Source organism: Lepus europaeus, chromosome 1 (assembly GCF_033115175.1).
Source record: "Lepus europaeus isolate LE1 chromosome 1, mLepTim1.pri, whole genome shotgun sequence".
Classification (NCBI taxonomy): domain Eukaryota; kingdom Metazoa; phylum Chordata; class Mammalia; order Lagomorpha; family Leporidae; genus Lepus; species Lepus europaeus.
Window position 1 is genome coordinate 138,079,757 of NC_084827.1, and position 16,949 is coordinate 138,096,705.

Below are 16,949 nucleotides of genomic sequence, written 5' to 3' on the forward strand. Positions count from 1 at the left end.
ACAAAATTGAAAAAGTCCTTCCTCTACAGAATTTATATTCAATAATAAAATTAAAAGGTTATCCTTCTCTTAATACATATTTCATTTAAAGTACAGAAGTTAACTTATTTCTAATGTTAATTTTAGTAAAAAATGTTAAACAAAATATTGAGAAGATTAGCCAAATTGTAAGGAAAAGGACTCATTTAGATTCTGAACAATGGAGGTAGGAAAGCTTCCTTATGTTTTCAGTTTTCTCAATCTGTTTCACTTCTGGTAAATGGCATACGATTATTGAAAAATATTACAATCAGACACTTTAAGCATTCAATGATTAAAATCAGTAATTTTATTAACTGTATATTTTTGAACTTTTGAGGAAGAAAGAGAAACATCTTCAAATCTTATTGGCATCACCAATGTCCTCGGATAAGTACTGGCTTTTCAATTATTGATGAACCAGAGCCGCAGGTTAAGACTAAACTGATGCACCAAAATTATCCCCTTTCATGTCTTTTCTGATGATGTTATGGCAATATCATATTTCAGCAAATATATAAATAAGGGGAAATAATAAAATATAAATCATCTTTCATTAGTTGACACTATTCTAGTATAATGACATAATTGAAACAGAAATTTCTTTTAAAAACATTCAATGACTACAAAAGAATTGATATAATTAGGAAGGCAGTTTTAATAACCTAATAAAAACAATTTATGAAATGATCATTAATATATAATAAGTATGTGTATAAGCATATAGAAGAAAACTAACACTGGCATGTGATGAATGTAATGATTCATTATAACATTATTAGAATTGGAATAAACATTAAAAACACCTCATACTTACTTCAGTATGGTGTGAACAATATTATTAGATTCATATTCTTTGGGGATTAATCCCTAAAAATAAGAATATTGAAAAAGGTATTAAAGGTAGGTCAGGGGGCCGTTGCTGTGGCATAGGGGGTAAAGCCAATGCCTGCAGTGCCGGCAACCCATATGGGCACTGATTTTAGTCCCGGCTACTCCACTTCCAATCCAGCTCTCTGCTATGGCCTGGGAAAGCAGTGAAGATGGCTCAAGTCCTTGGGCCCCTGAGCCCATGTGGGAGACCTGGAAGAAGCTCCTGGATCCTGGCTTTGGATAGGCACAGCTCCGGCCATTGCAGCCATCTGGGGAGTGAACCAGCAGATGGAAGACCTCTCTCTCTCTCTCTCTCTCTCTCTCTCTGCCTCTCTGTGTAATTCTGACTTTCAAATAAATAATCTTTAAAAAAATGTTGGTCAGATGCTGATAAGCACTGGATTTTGCATTAGATAAGTTATTCCTTTTTTTGCAGGAAATAATTGGGTTTATGAAATGTTGCTGTGGATTTGTTCTGAGAGGAGGAGCTTGGTGGGGGCAAGAGGCGCAGAGTCACAACACAGACACTTGGAGTCGGGTGAACACAGGCCAGAGGCGAGCAGCCAGCAGACTCATTTATTATCAGTTGGTATAGCAGCTTATATAGTCGAAGCAGCCAATCCGGTCAAGGGGTGCTTTATGCCCTAACCAAGCACAACCTGTTGCCAGGAGGGCTCCGTTGCCAGGTGTGTTTCAAAGCCATTCCTGAGTAACTGACACTCACTTGCCAGCGGCCAACTTGGCATGGCCTTCTCATTCTACCACAATGAAAGCAAAAAAGGTTTTGACCACTCCTTATTTGTCTCATCACATGAGAGAACATTAGTACAGCAATGTTTTCATTTTATACCCTATGGTTAAAAATGTTAAATGATTTTATATAAGTCACTAGTCTGGTGGTGTGTGTATGTGTGTGTGTGGGTGTGCTTGTAAGGTAAATAGCTATGGCTTTCCTCAATAACTTTCCTCAATAACTTAGTCTCATAGTATGTATAGAATTAATAATTATCAGTTATAATGGAAAATAAGAACATCATAAGTAAAGTATATATTCAGTGTATTGGATGCAGTGATATAACAAGTATTTATAAGCTGATTATATCTTCCAAGAGGGAAATATAGGATAACTAAATGTAATTATTTATTTCAAATTTTCTTTGGTGCTAAAATTTGCATCGGAGTCTGAATGGGAAGGAAGATATGGCAAGAAAGTTTCTTGTTCTTCCTTGTTTCGCTTATTTTCATATCCTGTAGGTGTACTTTACTTTCAAATCATATTTTACAAATTAAACTTTCATTCATGGACATTATTCAATTATTATTAACTTAAAATTGTGCTAGTCAATACTGTCCTAGAATACATAGATATGAAGCAAATAATTTAGAATACCTTCTCTTTAAACCTGTGAAATATGACCTTTCATTTCCTCTCTATATTACTTTTCAGGGTGTGTTTACCATTAAGCTTTTCCCAACTAATGCTCCATAGAAATTCCTCAGGCATTCAGGAGCAGAGAATTATGATGGTTAATTCCTCTGAAAGTCACAGTTAAACAGTAAGTCACAGGAGATTGCCAGAACTTTTATTTGATTTCCCTGTAAATGTTAAATAGGTTTCAAAGAAAGCATTGATAAACTCACAGGTAATATGAAAAGTAAGCCCTATAATATGGATGTTTTTAAAAATAACCAGAAAATAAATAATATGAGGAAGAATGACTTCCCAGTAAGAATTGCTGTATATGAGTTCCTTGAGCAATCACATAATTTAACAACTGAACTGATCATTTTGAAACTGCACTATTAATAATACATGGGGACAATACATATGACCTGTGTTTATGTCAGGCAAAATAGGATTTGTGATCACTGATGTACTGCCTACTCAGGAGTTTTCAATGTACATCAGCAGAAAGGTTAACAGTTTAATTATTATAGCTATGGCTCAAACAGAAAAAGGAAAAAGAAGGTTATTACCCTTGGACTAAACACTCAAAAACATTTTTAAAAGTCAAATTCAGATTTTAAGTAATAATTTAAAATATGCATACTATCTTTAAAATGATTGTAGATATATATATATACATATATATATATATATATATATGTTTAACGTGTATTATTTAGTATTGGTAATCTCATAACTATTTTAAACCCAGAAACAAAGAAGTAGGAGAAATAAAACAAGCAGATATAATTTCCTTCAAAATAAAAATCTAAAAATATTTTTCTCATAAAAAAGAAATGCAGTTCATTAAAGCATTACTGTTATAAATACTTTCATGTCTTAATCCTTTCAGACTTATTTTAAGATTTAAAGTATGGGTGTGGGGAATGATCATGATGGTCAAGTGGAGAATTTCAGTGTTTGTCTCCTCCTCCGCTGAGCTCTTCCAAAGCAGCAGTGTCTACAGGTGATTGCTTGAGGAAGACCAGAGACAGAGAGAAGTAGGATCACAGTGACAGGCTGATAATCATCGTAGCAGCCTGGAGAAAGGAGAAAGGGTCAAGGCCAATCAGGTCAGTCTCTGAGGCCCCAGGGCCTGAGGATTCCTGTTGTATAGGAGAGGGTAAGCTCACCAGGTATGCAGTTTGCTTCTGGGTAGACCTGTCACTCAGGCAATACTTCCTGCAGAGAAAAAGTAGCTCAGTGAGGTCTGCTTCCAGGAGGACTCGGAGATCCCCGACTTCAGAGAGGGAACCTGTATAGTTCCCTCCCCAACTCTTCAGAGCAGTTTGTGGCAGGAAGGCACCATATTTAGTGGAGTTTCACTTGCAAGAAGTAGTTGCCTTTGTTCTACCCAGAGGCCCCAGAGTCAGTCCTGCATTCTAGCAGAGCAGACTGAGCCCTAGGATTCCAGCTGGGCTCAGAACAGCCTAGAGCCCAGGCCCACACAGTGCTAAGTGATGTGGCAGACTGGGAGCTGGGCACATGGGATAGATTCTAGAACTCTTAAAGGTAGACTATGGGGGCAGGGCAGCTGGGGTAGCCCCTAGGACTGTGGAACTAACTGGAATTGATGGCTGCCTTCTTTCCCACTGCTTCTGGTCCCTTGGCCATTTGAAAAATTTCAGGATGCATCTGTGTTTTCATGCACCTGCCCCATCTGTCTACAGATACCAGAGCTCCCTGCACAATAGGAATGGCTCTTTCAGTGGGGTCAAAGGGCACATTACAGAGTGACTCAGCTCCATCATCCCATACTCCCACTGACTGTAGGCAAAGGTGCTCCGCCACACCCATCTCAGGTATGACTCTGTCCAGTCCTGCAAAAGAAGCTTAAAGATGTGTTACACACAGAAACACAGAAACACGGTCATCAATATGAAATAAGGTAAAGGAAGGAAACATCACAGCAAAAGATCACAGGAAGTTCAAAGCATACATTAGAAAATATCTTTGGCAAATGGCAGGGCGATTACTACTTATCAATAGTCACATTGAACTTTAATGGCCTGAACTGTCCAGTTAAAAGACACAGATTGGCTGATTGGGTTAAGGAACAAAACCCATCTATTTGCTGCTTGCAAGAAAGGCATCTTTCCAACGAAGATGCATAAAGACTGAAAGTGAAAGGCTGGAAAAAGATATACCATGCCAACAGAAATGAAAAAAGAGTGGGCATAGCCATCTTAATATCGGACAACACAAATTTTAACACAAAAACTGTTAAGAGAGACAAAGAGGGGCACTATATAATGATTAAGGGATCCATTCAACAGGAAGATATAATGATTATCAATGTATATGCACCTAATTACAGGGCACAGGGTTTTTTTTAAAAGATTTGCTAAGGGACTTAAAGGGAGACTTAGACTCCAATACAGTAGTACTGGGGGACTTCAATACTCCACTCTCAGAGTTAGACAGACCAACAGGACAGAAGATCAACAAGGAGACAGTAGATTTAAACGACACTATAGACAAAATGGATCTAAAAGATATTTACAGAACTGTTCATCCTACACATAAAGCATTTGCATTCTTCTCAGCAGTACATGGAACCTTCTCTAGGATTAACCACATACTAGGCCATAAAGTCTCAGCAAATTCAAAAGAATTAGAATCATACCATGCAGCTTCTCAGACCAAAAAGGAATAAAGTTGGAAATTAGGAACTCAGGAATCCCTAGAGCACGTGCAAACACAAGGAGATTGAACAACATGCTCCTGAATGAACACTGGGTCACAGAAGAAATCAAAAGAGAAATCAAAAATTTTCTGGAAGTAAATGAGGATAACAGCACAACATACCAAAACCTATGGGATACAGCAAAAGCAGTGTTAAAAGGAAAGTTTACATCAATAGGTGCCTACATCAAGAAATTGGAAAGGCACCAACTAAATGAGCTTTCAATGCATCTCAAGGATCTAGAAAATCTGCAGCAAACCAGACCCAAATCTAGTAGGAGAAGAGAAATATTAAAATCAGAGAAGAAATCAACAGGATTGAATCCAAAAAAAACATTACAAAAAATCAGCCAAACGAGGAGCTGGTTTTTTGAAAAAATAATCAAAATTGACACACCAGTGGCCCAATTAACCAAAAAAAAAAAAAAGAGAGAGAGAGAGAAAAGACCCAAGTCAATAAAATCAGAGATGAAAAAGGAAATGTAACAACAGACACCGCAGAAATAAAAAGAATCACCAGACATTACTACAAGGACTTGTATGCCAGCAAACAGGGAAATCTATCAGCAATGGATAGATTCCGAGACAGATGCAACCTACCTAAATTGAGCCAAGAAGACATAGAAAACCTAAACAGCCCATAACTAAGACAGAAATTGAAACAGTAATAAAGGCCCTCCCAACAAGGAAAAGCCCAGGGCCAGATGGATTCACTGCAGAATTCTACCAGACATTTAAAGAAAAACTAACCCCAATTCTTCTCAAACTATTCAGAACAATCAAAAAAGATGGAATCCTCCCAAATTCTTTCTATGAAGCCAGCATCACCTTAAACATTAAGCCAGAAAAAGATGCAACATTGAAAGAGAATTACAGACCAATATCCCTGATGAACAGAGATGCAAAAATCCTCAATACAATTCTAGCCAACAGAATGCAACAACACATCAGAAAGATCATCCACCCTGACCAAGTGGGATTTATCCCTGGTATGCAAGGATGGTTCAATGTTCACAAAACAATCTATGAGATACACCACGTTAAGAAACTACAGAAGAAAAACCATATGATTCTCTCAATAGATGAAGAGAAAGCATTTGATAAAATACAACACCCTATCATGATGAAAACTCTAAGCAAACTGGGTATGGAAGGAACATTCCACAATACAATCAATGCAATTTGTGAAAAAACCATGGCCGGCATCCTATTGAATGGGGAAAAGTTGGAAGCATTTCCACTGAGATCTGGTACCAGACAGGGATGCCCACTCTCACGACTGCTATTCAATATAGTTCTGGAAGTTTTAGCCAGAGCTATTAGGCAAGAAAAAGAAATTAAAGGGATACAAATTGGGAAGGAAGAACTCAAACTATCTGTCTTTGCAGATGATATGATTCTTTGTTTAGGGGATCCAAAGAACTCTACTAGAGACTATTGGAACTCATCGAAGAGTTTGGAAAAGTAGCAGGATATAAAATCAATGCACAAAAATTCCATTCAAAATACCTACAAAAACAATCAACTACCTTGGAATAACCAAGGACGTTAAAGATCTCTACAATGAAAATTACAAAACCTTAAAGAAAGAAATAGAAGAGGATACTAAAAAATGGAAGAATCTTACATGCTCATGGATTGGAAGAATTAATATCATCAAAATGTCCATTCTCCCAAAAGCAATTTATACACTCAATGCAATACCAATCAAGATACCAAAGACATTTTTCTTAGATCTGGAAAAAATGATGCTGAAATTCATATGGAGATACAGGAGACCTCCAATAGCTAAAACAATCTTGTACAACAAAAACAAAGCCTGTGGCATCACAATACCAGTTTTCAGGACATACTACAGGGCAGTTGTTATCAAAACAGCAGGGTACTGGTACAGAAACAGATGGATAGACCAATGGAACAGAATAGAAATACCAGAAATCAATCCAAACAGCTACAGCCAACTTATATTTGATCAAGGATCCAAAACCAATCTCTGGAGTAAGGACAGTCTATTCAATAAATGGTGCTGGGTAAATTGGATTTCCACGTGTAGAATCATGAAGCAAGACCCCTACCTTTCACCTTACACAAAAATTCACTCAACATGGATTAAAGACTAAAATCTATGCCCTGACAGCATCAAATTATTAGAGAGCATTGGAGAAACCCTGCAAGATATAGGTACCGGCAAAGACTTCCTAGAAAAGACTCCAGAAGCACAGGCAGTCAAAGCCAAAATTAACATTTGGGATTGCATCAAATTGAGAAGTTTCTGTACTTCAAAAGAAACAGGAAAGTGAAGAGGCAACCGACAGAATGGGAAAAATATTTGTAAACTATGCAACAGAAAAAGCATTGATAAGCAGTATCTACAAAGAGATCAAGAAACTCCACAACATCAAAACAAACAACCCACTTAAGAGATGGGCGAAGGACCTCAATAGACATATTTCAAAAGAGGAAATCCAAATGGCCAACAGACCCGTGAAAAAATATTCAAGATCATTAGCAATCAGGTAAATACAAATCAAAACCACAGTGAGGTTTCACCCCACCCCGGTTAGAATGGCTCACATTCAGAAATCTACCAACAATAGATGCTGGAGAGGATGTGGGGAAAAAGGGACACTAACCCACTGTTGGTGGGAATGCAAACTGGTAAAGCCACTATGGAAGACAGTCTGGAGATTCCTCTGAAACCTGAATATAGCCCTACCATTCAACCCAGCCATCCTACTCCTTGGTATTTACCCAAAGGGAATTAAATTGGCAAACAAAAAAGCTGTCTGCACCTTAATGTTTATTGCAGCTCAATTCACAATAGCTAAGACCTGGAACCAACCCAAATGACCATCAACAGTAGACTGGATAAAGAAATTATCAGATGTGTACTCTATAGAATACTATACAGCAGTCAAAAAGAATGAAATCCAGTCATTTGCAACAAATTGGAGGAATCTGGAAACCATTATGCTGAGTGAATTAAGCCAGACCCAAAGGGACAAATATCATATGTTCTCCCTGGTCGGCGACAACTAACTGAGCACCAAAGGGGAAAACTTTTGAAGGCAAATGGACACTATGAGAAACAGTGACTTGATCAGCTCTTGTCCTGACTGTTGATGTCCAATGTAATACTTTATACATTTTAGTATTTTTTTCTTCTATTACTATTGGTTCAACTCTGTAATTAACACACAATTATTCTTAGGTGTTTAAATTTTAACTGAAAAGTGATCCCTGTTAAATATAAGAGTGGGAATAAGAGAGGGAGTAGATGTACAATTTGGGACATGCTCAGTCAGACTTGCCCCAAATGGTGGAGTTAAAAATGTGCCAGGGGATTCCAATACAATCCCATCAAGGTGGCACGTACCAATGTCATGTCATTAATCTAAGTGATCAATTTCAGTAAACAATTGATCATAATGATAGGACTAAAAGTCAAAGGGATCACATAAATGAGACTAGTGTCTGAAAATACTAACTGATAGAATAAAAAGGGAGAGAATGATTCAACATGGGAAGCGGGTTACACAGCAGACTCATAGAATGGCAGATGTCCTAAACAGCACTCTGGCCTCAGAATCAGCCCTTAAGACATTCGGATCTGGCTGAAGAGCCCATGAGAGTATTGTAGGCATGGAAAGCCAAGACACTCTGGAAAAAAAAAAAAGAAGAAGACCTAAATGAAAGATCTCTGCGAGTGAGATCCCAGTGGAAGGAATGGGGTCATCAAAGAAGGAGGTACCTTTCTCTGAAGGGAGGAGAGAGTACATGCATTTCATACATACAGATTCAGGAACATAATGATACGTCCCACCATTCTCTCCCTCCTGTCCATGCTCCAACTCTTCTTCCTCCTCCCTCTTCTATCCCCATTCTTAATCTTTACAAAGATTTATTTTCAGTTTACTTAATGATCATAAGGTTAACCCTTCACTAAGTAAAGAGTTCAACAAATAATATGAAGAAAAAAACACTCTTCTTCAATAGAAGAGACAAGAACTGTAACAATCATTGAATCTCAAAATATCTTTAACTTCAATACATTACATTTCCAGTACTCTATTAGTTACCCAAGATCAGGGAAAAGCATATAATCCCTTTCTTTTGGGGACTGGAGTATTTCACTAAGTATCATGTTTTCCAGTTGCATCCATTTTGTTGCAAAAGAAGTCATTTCATTTTTTTTACAGCTGAGTAGTACTCCATAGTGTATATATACCATAATTTCTTTATCCAGTTTTTTGTTGATAAGCATCTGGGTAGATTTAATATCTTAACTATTGTGAAAGTGCCCATTTTTATTATATAAGCATCTTAACAAGAGAAAATAGTACATAGTTTACACATCAATGAGCCAATCACACAATGTCCACAATGATGCTGGCAGAGGAAGTATGAGGAAAGTAAATTAACATCTGTGAGTTGTATCTTTTTCTAGAAGGATAAGTTGCTTCATCTTTCATGATGGAATGGTGTGATGTAATCTATTTGCCATCAAAATGTCATGTAGATCTTACCAGTTGAAGTTTACTTCTGCTCTGAGCTTAGATTTGATATCTTCTATTGGTAACCTGAAAATTCAGTAGAAAACAAGATTTGGTGAGAGAAAGTCATCTTTTCTCATTGAATACAGTATATCAAAATAATCAAATCTTTCTAGAATCTGCTATGATAGAAGACATGAAAATTTCCATAGCAATTGAGAGACAACTTTAAACAAGTACATTTGGTGCTAACATTTCATTTCTATGTTAAAAATTTATGTTTCTGTAGGTTAGTTTTGATTGAATGTATATAGTAGATCAATAATGCATACCAGATAGTGGGGCCTCTGTCATGTTTTTCTAGCAACGATGTCATATCTAGAATTGCCGGAGAAATTAGTATCCCACTGGTGAAATTATACCTGTCCTGAGTCATTCTCACTTTGACACTGGTTGAACACATGAATTTAATTATGTTGTACAAACCACCCATACAGCATTCTTTATATACTTTATGCTGTGATTGATGCAGTAATACAATATTTCATTCGTTTACTATATTGGAAGGTGATAAGGAAATAGTTTTTAAGGTCTTTCCTTCTAAAAGATGATTATTTAGGAGCCGATGTTGTGGAGTATCAGGTAAAGCCATTGCCTTCAATGCCGGCAGCTCATATGGGCGCCAGTTTGTGTCCTTGTTGCTCCATGATTAAGCCCCCTGCTAAAAGCCTGGGAAAGGCAGCAGAATATAACCCAGGTGCTTCTGGCCCTGCTACCCACCTGGGAGACTCAGGAGAAGCAGCTGGCTCTTGACATTTGTCTGACCCATCCAAGACTGTTGCAGCCATCTGAGGAGTGAACCAAAGGATGCAAGATATTCTCTCTCTCTCACTCTCAGTCTTCCCACTCCCAACTCTGAGTTTTGAATAAATCTTAAAAAACAGAGTGAGAGAAAGGAGAAAGACAAACACACACACATACACACACATACACACACACATATACGGGGTGAGGAATGGAGAAAGAGAAAGCGAGAGTGAGAACAAGAGAGAGAGAAGGAGCAAAATCTTCCATCTATTGCTCACTACTCAAAAGCACACAACAGTCAGGACTGGGACATACCTAAGGCAGGGACCTGAAAAATCCTTCTGGTTCTGCCATGTGGATTTGTGGATTGGTGGGCCCAAGTACCTACTGCCTCCCCAGGTGCATCAGCAGGGAGCTAGATCAGAAGCAAAGCAGCAGGGACTGGACCAGCAATGTCAGCCAAAGTTTTAAGTATTTTCTTTTGGCTCTTCTTAACAAAATAATAACCACATCTCAGACTAAATAAACAATCTGAAGATTCTCCATTAAGAAAAATATTTATTTCTACTTCAAATTCTGAGGCTGGCAAAATAACTAGAAAATGATAACATAATCCCACAATAACTTCTGTGAGACTGAATTAGGCCAAACTCCTATATTGTCAATTTCAGATCTCCACATCCAAAATATGAGTGGAACTTAATTTCATTTTTCATATCCAGTATCTAATATTTTCTGGAAATTTTAGATATTTCTTTCTAACACTGCACAAATACTCTAGTAAAAAACCTATGATCTATTTCAAATTTTTGTGTCCTAAGCTCTGAGGGGTCTTATATACAATATTCTATTGTTATTATCTTCAAATGGTAATAATTTTACCTTTGTACTTATATTTCAGATGTGAAAAATGGCAGTCCAATAGAGTATACCTATAATTAGAGTAGATATGCATAATAGACCTGTCCTCCACTCTGCCTTCTCTTTGTTCATATAGTTTCTACAAAGCCCAATAAGCATAAAATTCTGGTGAATCTGCTTTGCACAGGAGATTTATGAAATTCAAAACCAGTACGAGTTATGTGTACCATGATTTCAACTGAGAAGCTGAGTCATTGACAACCAGTCACACTTTACTTCAAAGAAAAAGTTACTTCAAACACAAAAAGTTATGTAATGGAATCATAATAAATACAAATAATAAAGGAATGCTATTGCTTTTTCTCACTTGTGTCATTACCTTATAAATTCATTATCCAAATTCTGATGAAAATGCACACAAGGATAAGGGTAAGGCAATCCTATTTCCTTTTCCTTATCCAATCTATCCTTATTCTTCAGTAAGCCAAAGGTAGAAAATGTTGGTAGAATGTACACATATCAGGAAGTGAAATAAACATGCCACATTTTCAATCTTATGATCAGAACAAAATACATATTCAAGTGAAAGACACAAAAGGAATTGTAAATTTTGTCATTTTGAAAGTTCAATGTCTTATGTTTTCATTTAAAGTTAGCATTGCAAAATATAAAGATGAAAATTAAAATTTATTAGGAATTAGCATTGTAGCAGGTTAAGCTGCTGCATGGGACATTCACATCCCAGATGGGAGTAAAGGGTTCAAGTCCTAGCTACTCCACTTCCAATTCAGATTCTCGCTAGTGTGCTTGGGAGGCAGTGAATGATGGCTAGGGTTCTTTCATCCTTGTGGGAGTCTAGATGGAATTCTTGGCTATTGTGAGCATTTGAGGAGTTGAACCATAGGATGAAACATATCTCTTTCTCTCCCTCTCTCCTTCTCTCTCTGTTGCTCTGCTTTTCAAATAAATAGATTTTTTAATTCTTTATTAATATTTTTATTTCCTCATTTAAAAATTGTAGAATGGAATGAATTAAATAACAAACAAAAAATGACAAGTTGAAATGAGACTATGGAAAGAGGATTCTTTGTATTTTAACATTTTTAGAGGCACTTTTTTCTGCCTTTTGAACAATGGGCCTTACATTTTCATTTTGCCTGAGTCCTTCAAATAGAACTTTGATTTTTTTATATGGGAACCAGAAAACTCAATTCTACTTCAATCTTCCCTATGATCAGCTCCAACCTACTGAAGAACAATGTAAAGTTTCAAATATCCTCTTTCTCTCATCTTAGAATGCATCTTTGACGGACTTTGTGGAAAATATACTTGGGAAATACCTGATTAGTTTATATACTAGCACTAGCCCCACCCCTGCCTTATTCATGAGCGATCCACTCCAGGATCCTCAGCAATGCCTCAAACTGGAGATGGTACTAAATATCACATTTGCATAAAGTATGCTTTTCCTATACACACATATCTGTCAGTTTATTTCATAAATTAAGTACGATAAGAGACTTAGCAACAATACCTATCAGTAAAATAGAACAATTAAAACTACATACTAGAATAACAGTTATACGGATGTGGTCTCTCTCTCTCCCTCTCTCCCTCTCTCTACATAAAGTGAAGGCAAATGTTAATATTTCAGACAGTTATTGACCTCAGTAACTGAAATTGTAGAAAGCAAAACTTCGAATAATGGGAGAAAATTGTACATGATAGTAAGTACCAATATTCCCAACCCTTCAGTCTTTGTTTTCCTGCAGCAACTTGTTAATAAATTCCAGACATTGTAACCTCATTGAGTTTATGTCATTGGTGACTTAAAACTTCAAATTGCACACCTCAATTATGATAAAGCCAACACATTCAAACATGAATTCTGAAAGTGGGGAATCCATACTAACAAATATATCCTAACCGAACTTTGGATTTCATTTTACATTTAAATTCCACACAAATGTATGCTCACTCAAATGTTAGTTTATTCAAATCATCCATCTTTTCCCTGTATGAACAGTAATCTTCAAGTGGACATGTATTAGGGAGATATTTGAATTTATCTCTCCATTCAAATTTAGACTATAAAATAATAGTAAAGAGGATGGGTGGAGGATCCTAAGGATAACACATCTCCTTCTGAGGCAAACTGTAATCATTGAAAGACCTTCATGTGGACATAGACCAACTCTCTTAATGTGAAGTGACTCTAATATTAACAGCCAAGAATCCTGGAAGAGGATTAGAGTTCAAGTATCTGCTTTTGTTTACATATGTCCAAATTTGCTAAATCCACATCTCAGGGATTCACTCCTTCAGCAATCATCCCTGGATTTTCTAGAAAAAAAACAGATATAATTTAGGTTCATTTAGTGTGTTGCCATTCAACCTTTAGAACCAGATTTGACTTGAAAATATCTCCTCTTCTACTATAAAAGAGAGGAAATTATTAAAACCAATAGAGAGCCAGTTAGGCTCCTAAGTCTTCATTTTGATTGTTTGATTGTCTAAACACTCAAGAGCCATTTAAAACCAGACTCACAATCTACACTATCTTTCTAATCATTAGCCATTATGCTACCATCTCCCTTTCTTTCACTCTGTAAATATTCTGAAATATTGAAATATAAATATATTTTACTCTGTAAATATTCTGAAATGTAGAAAGTCTAACCAGTTCTTATACCATTGAAATTTCCAGAATGAAAAAAGAGAGCATACTTCCATTATTCAAATTACAAGCTGGTAAAGACTACATAATAAATATACTTTGTTATTTCAGAGGAAAAATGGCAAGGATAGATAAATGTAGTGTAAGACCCCTTAAGCAGGCGTCCCACAATCCGGACCCCCAGAAACACAGACTCCACTCCAATCGATGCAAAAGGCAAGAGGAAGTTTATTTCATTTGCAAATGGGCCGTCTCAACAGCACCCTCTAGTGTAGTGCAGAGAGAGCGGCCTCGAACATCAGTTTTACAGGGTATTTAAAGCTTAAAACCGCAACATTAGCATATTTAGTCGTGTTACAATTTCATTGGATATGTTAATGGTTACTGGGTAAGGGGCTAGGGAAGGGGGTAGTGTGGGCGGTTTCTTAAGCAAGCAGGGCGGGGGATACAGAAGCAGAAAAAAACGTGGTTACAGGGTTTCAATAAGACAATGGGGTGGGGGCATGCAGAAAATACCTTCCATACTTTTGCCGTCTGCCGGGACCCACAGATAAGGGGCGGTTGGGTGCTTCCCATGCCTTTATCTGGCGCCGTTATCTCAAACTGCAGCTGCCTGCCCTTGACTCATGGTTTCAGCCCAATTTCCAGGAACTGTTTTACTAGAGTTCCCTAAGATCCTAGTTTTTTAGCAGGTAAATTTTCAGAAGTCCTTCAGTAGAAGAACAGATAAGACAATAGTAAGCGACCATTAAGATGATCAATCAATATTCAATACTTTAGTAGTTACATAAAAGTAAATAGAATCTCCAAATAAAAGTCAACATGATAAAAAATAACTATAAAGATTTCCAATATTGAAATATAATTTAATTTCATTTTATATATACCCCAGTATAGACTTATATAATATAATAATCCATATTCTCAATATTTTTCACTAAAAATGCTCAATATTGATAAATTCAAATCCTATTTAGATAATAATAAATACTATAGAATTATATAAATAGTTCATTATTATAAAATAATTTAAATTATTCTTGATTGTGGAAATATTCTTTTTTTTTTTTTTTGACAGGCAGAGTGGACAGTGAGAGAGAAACAGAGAGAAAGGTCTTCCTTTTGCCATTGGTTCACCCTCCAATGGCCGCCGTGGTAGGCGCGCTGCTGCCGGCGCACCATGCTGTTCCAATGGCAGGAGCCAGGTGCTTCTCCTGGTCTCCGATGGGGTGCAGGGCCCAAGCACTTGGGCCATCCTCCACTGCACTCCCTGGCCACAGCAGAGAGCTGGCCTGGAAGAGGGGCAACCGGGACAGGATCGGTGCCCTGACCGGGACTAGAACCCGGTGTGCCGGCGCCGCAAGGCGGAGGATTAGCTTAGTGAGCCGTGGCGCCGGCCGAAATATTCTTGAGTATTTCTTTCTACATTTATTTCTGTGTGCATGTTTACAAATAAATATTTATTATATTAAGTAGTATAAAAATTAATCACAGTGTACAAATAATTCAGCTTAATACCATTCATACATTACGCTGGTAAGAGTGCTAACTGATAAAAACAATTTGAGGTATAATAATGTTTGAAGGACTGGTAATTGCTATTACTTTCCAACAGAGATTCAAGTAGAACTTTACAAAAAAATAAAAATATTACTCACTAAAATTAAGTGAATGGAAATGGCAGAACAAAATGAAGAATTAAGAAGTATTGTCCATTGAGAAAATTTGGTAAAATTTGAAGAAGTGCGTTTGGCACCTGAAAGATATTAGGATTTGGATTGGACTTTACAAAGTATAGACATGTGTCAAAACATCACATGGGTTCCCATAAATATGCATACTTTTGTATTTTTGCTAAAACTTTTGTAAAATTTAAAAGTTGAAGATTTTATATTGGAAGCCTCCTTGATCATTGGGGCACAATGGAAATTGGGTAGATAATTTATTTTTGAAAATATGTATTTATTTTATTTTCTTGAAAGGTAGAGAAAGATAGGATAAATTCTCATTTACTGGTTTCACTCACTAAATACTGTTTATAGCTGGATCAGGACAGATGCTGAAGACAGGCAGCTAGGACTCAAATCAAGTCTCCCATGTGAGTAGCAAATACTCAGGTACTTAAGACATCACTGCTGCCTCCCAGGGTGTGCATTGGCAAGAGGCTGAAATCAGGAATGGAGTTGACCCATGCATCCAGGCACTAAATTGGATGTGGGCATCCCTGTGGCATTTTAACTACTAGGACAAATGCCTGCCCTGAAAAAATATTTTATTGTATTAGAATATACATATTTGTGAACATATCTTTTTCAAATAAAAATTAGAAATCACAATATATTTGTTAAATATGAAATAACTTATTTCTAACTTTAGCAGTTATATTTGACTACAAATTTGTACTATAAATGGCACAAATACACTAATACGAGATGTAATTATAGGACATATATGGGAACTCTATGTACTACTACTTCACAATTTTTATTTTGTGTGTTTAAAACTCTACTGTTATATAATTCTAAAAATAAAAATTATTTTGCACCAAAAGGTTCCATAATTTTTTCTGATGAATATGAATTCGAAAGGCATAAAGCTATAACCTTTTGTGAATAGAAGATTCAGAAAAAAGAATTTTAACACTTTTAAATTGCTTTAAATTATTATTTAAAGTGATGTGACCCAAGAGTAATTATAGATCTTGGTAAAAAATCAAAATATATAATAATTTGATTTAATTAAGTGAGGTTTCCATGTTAATTCTTAGTTTATTTCCATTCAAGATTATTGAGGGTACTTCACACTGTTTTCTCTGTACATAAGACAATATTCTCTCACTGAAGTAAGCTGTACTTCTTCTACCATGCACTAAGATTGGAAAAAAATAATATTAATAAATGTTGATAGTAGGAAACAAGCAAAGACAACACCAGCTCAGATACTGATACATTAGATTAAACATTCCCACCTTCCAATGCCACTCAATAACCTGTGGTTGAATTTCTGCAACTTAGGATTCAGCGTAGATATACTGGGACTCACTTTGACTCTATCCTCCAGTAAGCATTTCCTTTACTCACATTCCAAT